Source organism: Thunnus thynnus, chromosome 3, assembly GCF_963924715.1.
Source record: "Thunnus thynnus chromosome 3, fThuThy2.1, whole genome shotgun sequence".
Taxonomy (NCBI): Eukaryota; Metazoa; Chordata; class Actinopteri; order Scombriformes; family Scombridae; genus Thunnus; species Thunnus thynnus.
The window spans coordinates 36,891,775-36,900,918 of record NC_089519.1 but is presented as its reverse complement, the minus strand read 5'-3'; the positions used below and the strand labels follow the sequence as shown (position 1 = coordinate 36,900,918).

The window sequence follows — 9,144 nt, the reverse complement described above, 5'->3', positions numbered from 1 at the left end:
TACGGTTTAGGTTAAAATCTTGCCAGCGTGTCGCAAATGATCCCTCCAGCTCATCCGATCTAGCAGCAACCAGTCTGGAAGCACTGAAAGGTTGACGATCAAAGAAACAACTTATGTTCATCAGGAAATAACGGGGCTGATGGGAAATGTGGTCTTCATCTGGAGATACAAAAGAGCTGATGTGAGATAGATGCAACTCTATAGAGAGTCAAAGTGAAACCAGAACTTCCAGGTTCTGTTCCAGAAGTAAAAAATATATCCTTGTAATAAATAATAAATAAATAAAAACCTTGGATCAGAACCTTTCTCAACAGTACATCATGTCACTTGCTTATGTTTAGATAAGAGTGGGAGGTTTTTTTAAATACCATTCAATATTTATGTTTTTGAGCGGCCTGTGATGAACATTGTTTCCCATAAGCGATAGATGCTCACAGGCTAATGTTGCGTTGGATGGTCGGGAAGGATCGGAAAGATTCCCATGTTAATGACCTGAGTGTTTACATTATCCGACAACTCAGGAAGGTTTTTTGATAATTGAGTTGGTCGTATGAGGGTTTAAAATACTGAGCATTGACAAAAATATTATATCCAATAAATTTGGGTTTAATGAAGTTGACTGTGGTTGACGGGAGGCGTCCATATCTGATGGGTTTTCAGGCACTTCCGTATTATTAAGCACCAAATCGGATATATCGGAGCTTTCAGGAGTTTCCCACTTATAATTATAACTTGGAGGTTGATGTGAACAATATTTACAAGTCAGAAACTTACAGTTACTCTGATATGACATGAATGTTTGCTAAACATCATGGCTCGACAGAGGAGACGAGTCCATGAGCGAGCGCAGGGCGGCGGTGAGTTCAGTCGTGTCTGTAATTACAGCAGGACTGTTAGACGTCTTTACACAGCTCAGATTACAGATACAAACAGCAACAGTGATGCAGGAGGAAGCGTCGGGGAGTTTTATAGATATGGACGAAACCGAGTTATGGTGATGTAAGTATCTGCACTGCTGCATTAGTAGTTCTTTTAATGGGAGCTGTGGTGTTTTCTGTGCACACAACGAAAATGTTTTTTAACTTTGTTAAAATAATAAAGGTTTAAATTTCTGACAGTAGCTTCTGTCGTGGAGCCGAGCTAAACTCCAGGAATATGTTTCATGTTTTCATGAAGACAGGAAGACTTCAGCTCTGGATGCAGTTTAGACCAAAATGATATTCTTCTTTTAATCAGTGAGCGCTAACTGACAGGACAAATTTCATCAGCTGTAGCTTAGTAGCTGATTCATTTTAAATCTGTGAGTTGGTTGAAATCTTTGCCTCTTTTTTAAGGTTAAAGTTTTTAATGTTAACTGACTTATAAGAAAAGAAAGAAAGAGAAACCTGTACAAAGCGCTGCATAATACACAATGATGCAAAGACTAGTTATTACTGTAGGTAAGAAGACAGACATGCTAACGTTACAGCAGACTGACACAGTTCATTCATTCCTCATGTTTACTCTATTTTGTGTTTGGAAAAGCAATAAAACTACACACGAGCCTCCAAACTCTTTGCACAAAGAGTATCTTTCTTTATATTTTTTGGTCTCACAACAACAACAACATCAATAAACACACACATCTTCTCTGTTTTGGGAAGCTGTACAACATTTAGCATGTAGCCACAAATAAAAACAAGTCTGGTCATGTTTTGCTGAACTCTGCTGCAATAACAGCATATTCATCACTGTTTATTCACTATGATTAATTGATCAATAAATGAATTATTATCTTAGCAGTGAGTGTCTCTGCAGACGGCTTGTAGAAATGTTTCTCCTTGACTGAAATGCTGGGAGAAAAACAAATGGAGGAATTAAAGGAAAGATTTTTTCCCCCTTTTTTCAGTCGTACATTGTAAACAGTGAGCAGTGTAGCTTTAAAAAGTTTAAAAGGCCTGATGTTAAGGAGGCACTCAGTGTCCATGGAAACTTTATATTTAGGAGAAAAACACCCAGATTGCAGTAAGATGTTTTTTTTTAAAAACCAGGGAGCTAAATGTCCTCTCTGTCCTCGCTTGGTTTCAAAGCCTTCCTGCTCTCGGCTGATGTCACTTCAGCGGGGGAGGTGGAGGGCCATCGCCGTCCAATTTACAAACTCCCATTCATGTCCTTCCATAATAGTTCACACACCAGTGAACACACACAACGCTGCGGCCAAACATGAACCAACCAAACTTTGTTTAGGGATTCCTGTTTGGAGAGCCAGAATAGTGGATGACCTCATTGTTGTCGGGATGAATGGTTTGTTTGAAGCATCTGGAAAAAAAGCTTTTTCCAATCAGTCTGGAGGTCCTCTGGGATGAGAAGCACCGAGCGAAGCCGCCGCTGAAAACAGAGCGAGTGTTTATGGTGGATTTCCTGCCATTGCCACCCTGACAGCAGGTGACCAGCTGCTCCTCCTCCACCACCTCGGTTTGTTCACTCGGAGGTTTCTGTCTTTAATCAATGGTGGACAATTACAGGAAAAGGCAACGGAGAAAGAGGTCATCACCACTTCTCTCTGCTCGTATCCGTCTTCCCTACACCGATCTGTATCTGCGCTCACTGCAAAGCCAGAAAAACATCAGAAACTCATGTCTGGTTTGTTTATTACTCACCTGACCTTGTAGAAATGCAACCAAAATGCAGTTTTTACAGGAAGTTTAACTAACACAGTGTTTCCCAAACCACGTAATGACTTTTGACTTTTCCTCTTATCGAAATATCTCAACAACTATTGGATGGACTGAACACATTCATGTTCTCCAGAGGATGAATTGTAAAACCTTTCTAAGGCTGCAGTTAGTGATTATTTTCTCAATTAATGGATTAGTATTAACAGAAATATTCAGTTTACAATGATATAAAAACAGACATAAGCAGCAAATCCATAAACTGAAGATGTTAAAACCAACAACTGCACCTGAAAAAGAAACATTTTTACTTGAACAATGACTCAAACATTTAATTGATTATCAAAATAGTTGGTGAATAATTCTACTGTTGATCAACAACTCGATTAATTGATGAATCAAAACTTTTATTCCTAAATGTATCCAATACTTTGCTTTATGACCAAATACCTGCAAACCAAACACCATGACGTTCCCTTCAGCCTCAGCTGTACTTTGTATTTAGCGCTAATTAGCAAACGTTAGCATGCTAAACTCAGTTACAGTTAACATTATACCTGCAAAACATCACGTTAGCATGTTAGCCTATAAAACACTCCTGTGCAGAGACTAGCATGAAACTCTTAGTCTATTTTAAACAGTAACTTGCACAATACAGATATTAGAAAGAAAGATGTTAAAAAATGACCGTTGAACAGTTTGCAAGAATCTGGTAGATCAGGTTGCATTTACAGCATTTATGAATCAAATCAACTCATTACATTGAGACACTTTATGGCAGCGTATCGCTCGTTATAACAGGAAATCTTTTCTCATTATAACAGGAAAAATTATCACATTATAACGAGAAAGTTTTGGCATTAAAACGTATTATTTTCTTGTTATTATAAGATCATTTATAATGTACGATCTTATTATGAAATTCGTTTTAATGGTAATTTTTTCTTATAATAGTAGATGCTTTTATTGTGACAAACACGGGCTTCGTTCTTTCTACGATAGAGACGCAGACTAGACAATAACGTAAAACAACCCCGTCTAGTTCAGGCTGCTGTGGAACAAATACTTGAAATGTATCTAAAATATTAAATCTGGACATAAACTGTGTCAGTCTGTATATTTTAGCGGGTTCTCATTAACAGTGAAACTCACAGTAATTATCTCTAGAATATTAAGTTCCTTTATTTCATCCTGTTTCTACCCGTCTGTCATCCAGTTGCAGTTAATATCATACTTTCTTCATGAGCTGCTGCATAATATAACAAGTGTTTTTTCTCTTCTCGATATGATGATAAAGATTATAAAATGAATGTATGTTTTTGTCATGGTGGCACAACATTCCCATTTCAGTTTTCTGTGAACTTGTCAGACGTCGACCTTCCTGCAGCTCTACACTGCAGCAGTTTGTTCTGATGCATAAAGACGTCGCACGTTCCACAAAGCTTCCTGTCTACTGTTACCGACCAGGAGCCTTTTTTTTCTCCAGACACCGAACCCGAGACTCTCCCTGTAACCGGCGCTGCTTTCTGATGGATCCTCATCCTCTTCAATGCTCTGTCTGTCTGGCCTGTGTGTGTGTGTGTGTGTGTGTGTCCAGGGCGGTCCGGGCCTCTCGCCTGTCCCGCTCCCATTGTCCCACCGCTATTGAAGGAAGGAGCGTAAACCAACACTGCCGTTCCCATTCGGATTCAATATGGTGGAGACCCGACACCATGTGAAACGACGGCTCGGCTTCTCTCACAGGATCCAGTTGCTGAGGCAAAAAAAAACAACAAAAAAACAAAAATACGTGGCGCTCAGATGCAGCTCAGCGTCAGAGAGAAGGAACCTCGACAGCAGGTCGGAGGAGAGGAAACATTTACAAGATGATTTTTGCTCAGTTACCTACATTCTCAATCCCTTAAATCTAAATATTAATAAAGATATTTATGGACGACAGTATCAGTCTGTCAGCTGAAATAGTTAAACAACAACTGGATGGATTGAAGCTCCTCAGGATGAAATGTGATCTAATTGTGACAGTATTAAGTTTCTTTCTAAATGCATTTGATAAACCAAATTAGCTTCATTCCTCTCTTTTTAACAGACAGGGATGTTTATTCACTCCTCGTATCCAGAGAATTACGTTGGAATTACGACAGCAGGTCACAAGTTACATTAAGTAGTTTATTCTTAAAGCTGCATTAAACTGATGTTTTGTCCACTAGTTTCCATCACAGTATCATTCATGTGGAGTCGTGTTTCTGTCCACCTGGTGAATGTAAGTCCAATATTCACTCTCTTTTAGCTTCTGTTTTTACTCTCTACCAACTCCTGAGGGAAATATCCATGGATGTATAAAGAGAACTGGATACAGCGTCGGAGGCGGAGCCCCGTTCATTCCTATGAAAGTACCCGGATCTTCAGCATCGTGCGGCCCGTAGAGCGAGCGCACTAGTGACTTTCGCTGGCCGAGTCGGCTACTTCCACTTTAGCTCTCCGGCTAACTTGAATAGGGATGAAACAATTCAATCATGCGCCTCTTCTAGGCTTCTGAAATGTGATCGGACCGAACGGATTTAATTCTGATAGTGAGACGAGTCATTTCGTGGGGGTTGTGACGCTCAGAAAAATTAATCCGCTGATTTACAGACGTCTCTTTCATAATGTAAGTCTATGGGAAAAAGTCTTTTTGGGTCAGTGTGCATCACGTGACGGTTTGGCCACTATGTAAAATTTGCTTCAAAGCCTGGCGCTCTTCCTGTATCCAGTTTTCTTTATACATCCATGGAAATATCTGGCTCTTTAGCTGCTAAATGCTCCACTATGTTCACCAGCTAGTCTACAGCTAACTGTGTCTGTTTGCTGTTTGGTGCTGAGCAGGTAGTGTGCAGCGGCTTTTTACAGCTTTTTCTCTGAAAATGACACTATGAGACGCTGAGAGTGAACCAGAACAGATAAACAATGAGCTGAAACTCACTATAAAGCTCCGTAAAGCCGAGAGGAGCTGCAGAGTCACTGATGATTCTCTGTAGGTTCATCACTACGAGCCACAACCAACACTGTTATAGATCAGACTGTGGAGTTATTGAAAATATTAATTATTAGCCACTTTAACATAAAAAAGTGTAACTAAAAATGTGAAGGTGGAGGTGGTGGATGGTGTGTAAAGCAGCTAAATGAGGTTTCAGTCCACTTCATGCCTCAATCCAACAGATAACCGTCACTATCTTTAGCATGCTAACAGCGAGGCTGTACGGGATAATATCTCCACAGCTATCGGCTGGATTGCTGTGACGTTTTGTAAAGATCTTAATGGTCATCAGAAGATGAATCCTCCTGAGTTTCATGATCCTTTGAATTTTCTTTTAACGCCACTATGATACTGACAGGTTTCAAATGAAATGTCTCTGAAACTGTTGGATGGATTGAAATGAAATTTGGCGCCAATATTCATATCAACGTCCAGATGAGTTGTAATAAATTTGATGATTCTTTGACTTGTAATCTAGCGCCACCATCTGGTCAGCTGTAGTTTTGTTTACTGCTGATTAGTAAATGTTAACATGCTAAAATATGATATGTTAGCATTAAGCTTTGCCTAAGTAGCATAGCTGTTGACTCTTTGTCTTGTTTGAATTGTTCTTCCAAACCTCTCGGCCTGTTGCGCCCATCGTCCAAACTGTGCAGAAAACATCTGGAGAAAACAACCGGAGACCCCAAATTCAGCCTGTAAAGGTGATTCGTAACCGTCAAGTTTCTGACTCAGCATGAAGTAAAACCTCCGAGCAGCAGCGGGTTGAGCTACAGTTTATAATCCTAAAATAAAGAGGCTAGTCAGCAGTTTAGAGCAGTTGGTTATTCGGGTTGCTCAGCCGGATTAACTTGCTCGGAAGCCCCCGAGGCAGAAATTAACTGTTGTTAACATCCCCCCCCCCCCCCCCCCCCCCCGTGCAGGAATACACTGGAATAATACATGCTGCAAGGTTTGTTGTGTGTTAATTAAACACATTATTTTGATTTCAGAGACAGAAACAGCAGCACAGAGAAGAGAAACCAGAGTTTACAATGGTTCAAGTATCTTAAACCAGCAGTCAGGTGTCCATATGAACAGTGAAAGAGGTTTTCCTCGCTGTAATCATTCCTCCTGTTCATACTGGATATTAAAAGATCCTTCAAATGTGCTTTTAATGTCAGTGATGGAGGCCAAAATCCACAGTGTGTCCACACAGTCATTTAAAAGTCTGTGTGAAGCTTCTATTCAGCTTCATCAGTCTGAGTTAGTCATATCAAGTGGATATCTGACACATTTACAGGTCTTCTAATGGTCAGTATGACCAGGAGGAATGATTACAGCGAGGAAAACACGTTTCACTGGTCATTTGGGCTCCTGACTGTTGGTTTAAGACACACTTGAAGAATTATGACAGAGAATGAGTCAAGTCTAAGTCTAGACTCCCCCAAGATCATTAAAAACCTCTTCAGACAGAGACCACACTCAAGTACAACTTAGCGTGAACATCTGCTGCGATTCCACTGAAATGATTTGATTTTGTTGTGAAATTGTTTTGAGAGCTGATATGATCAGACCTTACTGTAAGAGACTGTGTGTGTGTGTGTGTGTGTGTGTGTGTGTGTGTGTGTGTGTGTTTTGTTCCTGAACTCACAAAATATGAAAACATCATTTTCTCTCTGCTGGTTGTCTTTTGCTGAGCTCTCAAGTTATTTTCTCTGCTGTGTGACTGTGAGTGAAAGATCCTTCAGAGAGTTTTTTTGGCCAAATATGTAGAAAAATTAAAGGGATGGAAACTGTCAAGACTGTCCTGTAAACGTTCCATGTGTGACCCACTTGGCCGACGTGCAGGAACAAAAAGCTGCAGTTTCCACTGAGTCCTGCTGACTGACTGACTGCTTGAACTGCATGTTTTGGTTAAACGGAGGAAAAAAATGTGACTCACTTCATATTTTCCTGCGTTCGTCTTTCTCCTGGAATCAAACAGCAGCTGAAGGAGGTCAAACAGCACAAGACGGTTTAACTGACAATCACACGGTGCTTTGTTCTTCTGCTTACATGTAAACAAAGCCCAATACAAGTCTAGACATGTTCTCCGGGAGCTGATGAGTGACTTTTTTGGGGGGAATTTAGGGAAATCATGAAGTGAAAAACTTTGAGGTAAGAGTTTCTGGTTTAATTTAGGCAACTAAAGCTAGTCAGTGGAGTATGTTACTCTTTTATCTGTCTTTTTCTTTCTTCTTTTACATCTTTCATGAGGAGAAGTCTCATTGAATCCTCTCTTTTTGGAGTCAGAAATAATAGATATAACGTCAACGTGAGTTTTATATGTATAGTTAACAGTCGGGAGGGTTTCAGCGTTGACGTCCGGTTGTGATTTGAGCTGGAAACACGTCTTATTTCTTATTTCTGAATAGTTGATATTTTCACCAGTGTGAGCAGATAAACGTGCGCCAGTCTGTGGTCGTCAGACATCTTTCTTGCTTTTGGCTCTTCAAACACGGCGAAGAGATTCAGATTTTTTTTTTTTTTTTAAATTCATCCCTTGATCTCAGTGAACCTCACACAGTCGGCTCGCTGATGCTTTTCCTCTTGATTATCCGCCGGCGAGCTGCGCCAGGAGAGTTGTTAGCTGTGTGTGTGTGTGTGTGTGTGTGTGTGTGTGAGAGGAAGATGGGGAACTTTCTGCTTCAATGGAAATACCACAGAGCTCCTATTACCCACAATGCATTATTCAGCCAGTCAGCCACTGAGCCAGGCTGATGTGAAATGGAGCAAGACGGAGAAGTTTAAAGGAGCATATCGACAGTTTTGCATATTTTAGCTGATTAACTACAAACCCTCAACACTTTACAAACAGTATCTGCAGAGCTTTTTATAAAACGCTCTCAGCTTTCAGACTCGTTTCCAAGCAGCTGTTTCTCTTCATTTTATATGACAATAAACTCGCAGAGAGATCATCCATCACAGTCGACGTTCACTCACCTTTTTCTCGTATTGTGCTGCAGAGTTGTGAGGAGGGAGGAGCTGTTTCAGCCACCTGATTGTAAAAATCTTGTTCATTTTGTGACTCTTCTACAGTTCGGATCAACATGAAACTCTCCTGGTTAAATCATCCGTATAAAAGATGAACGACTGCGTTAGAAAATATCTGATTCTTGTATATTTCAGTAAGAAACAGCCAATCACGGAGCTTAAATTCGGTCACATGTCAGATGAAGTTTATCGTGATGAGAAAACTGATTTTATTACCTGCAGATTAAATCAGTTCGCTTTTAATTTCTGGGTCACTTTGAGTGAATTCAGTAACCATGGCGACACGTTTTGTTTACAACTTAAGCAATGGCACGTTTTGAATTCATTACGCTCTGAAACGCGCACATGGCTTCTTCTCCATAGCAACAGCAGCAGAATATAAACCTGTAAGTAGGGATGCACGATATTGGATTTTTTGCTGATATCCGATATGCCGATATTTCCAACTCATTGTGGCCGATT

General features: G+C 40.3%; 1 long non-coding RNA gene across 1 annotated transcript; it reads right to left on the bottom strand.

Moving 5' to 3' along the window:
• Positions 1-1,689: 1,689 nt before the first annotated feature.
• Positions 1,690-8,622, bottom strand: LOC137180357 (uncharacterized). The gene is made up of 2 exons (XR_010927951.1): positions 7,592-8,622; positions 1,690-2,586 (listed from the first exon to the last, which is right to left on the bottom strand). It is a non-coding gene; the product is annotated as an uncharacterized lncRNA (long non-coding RNA).
• Between the last annotated feature and the right edge of the window lie 522 nt (positions 8,623-9,144).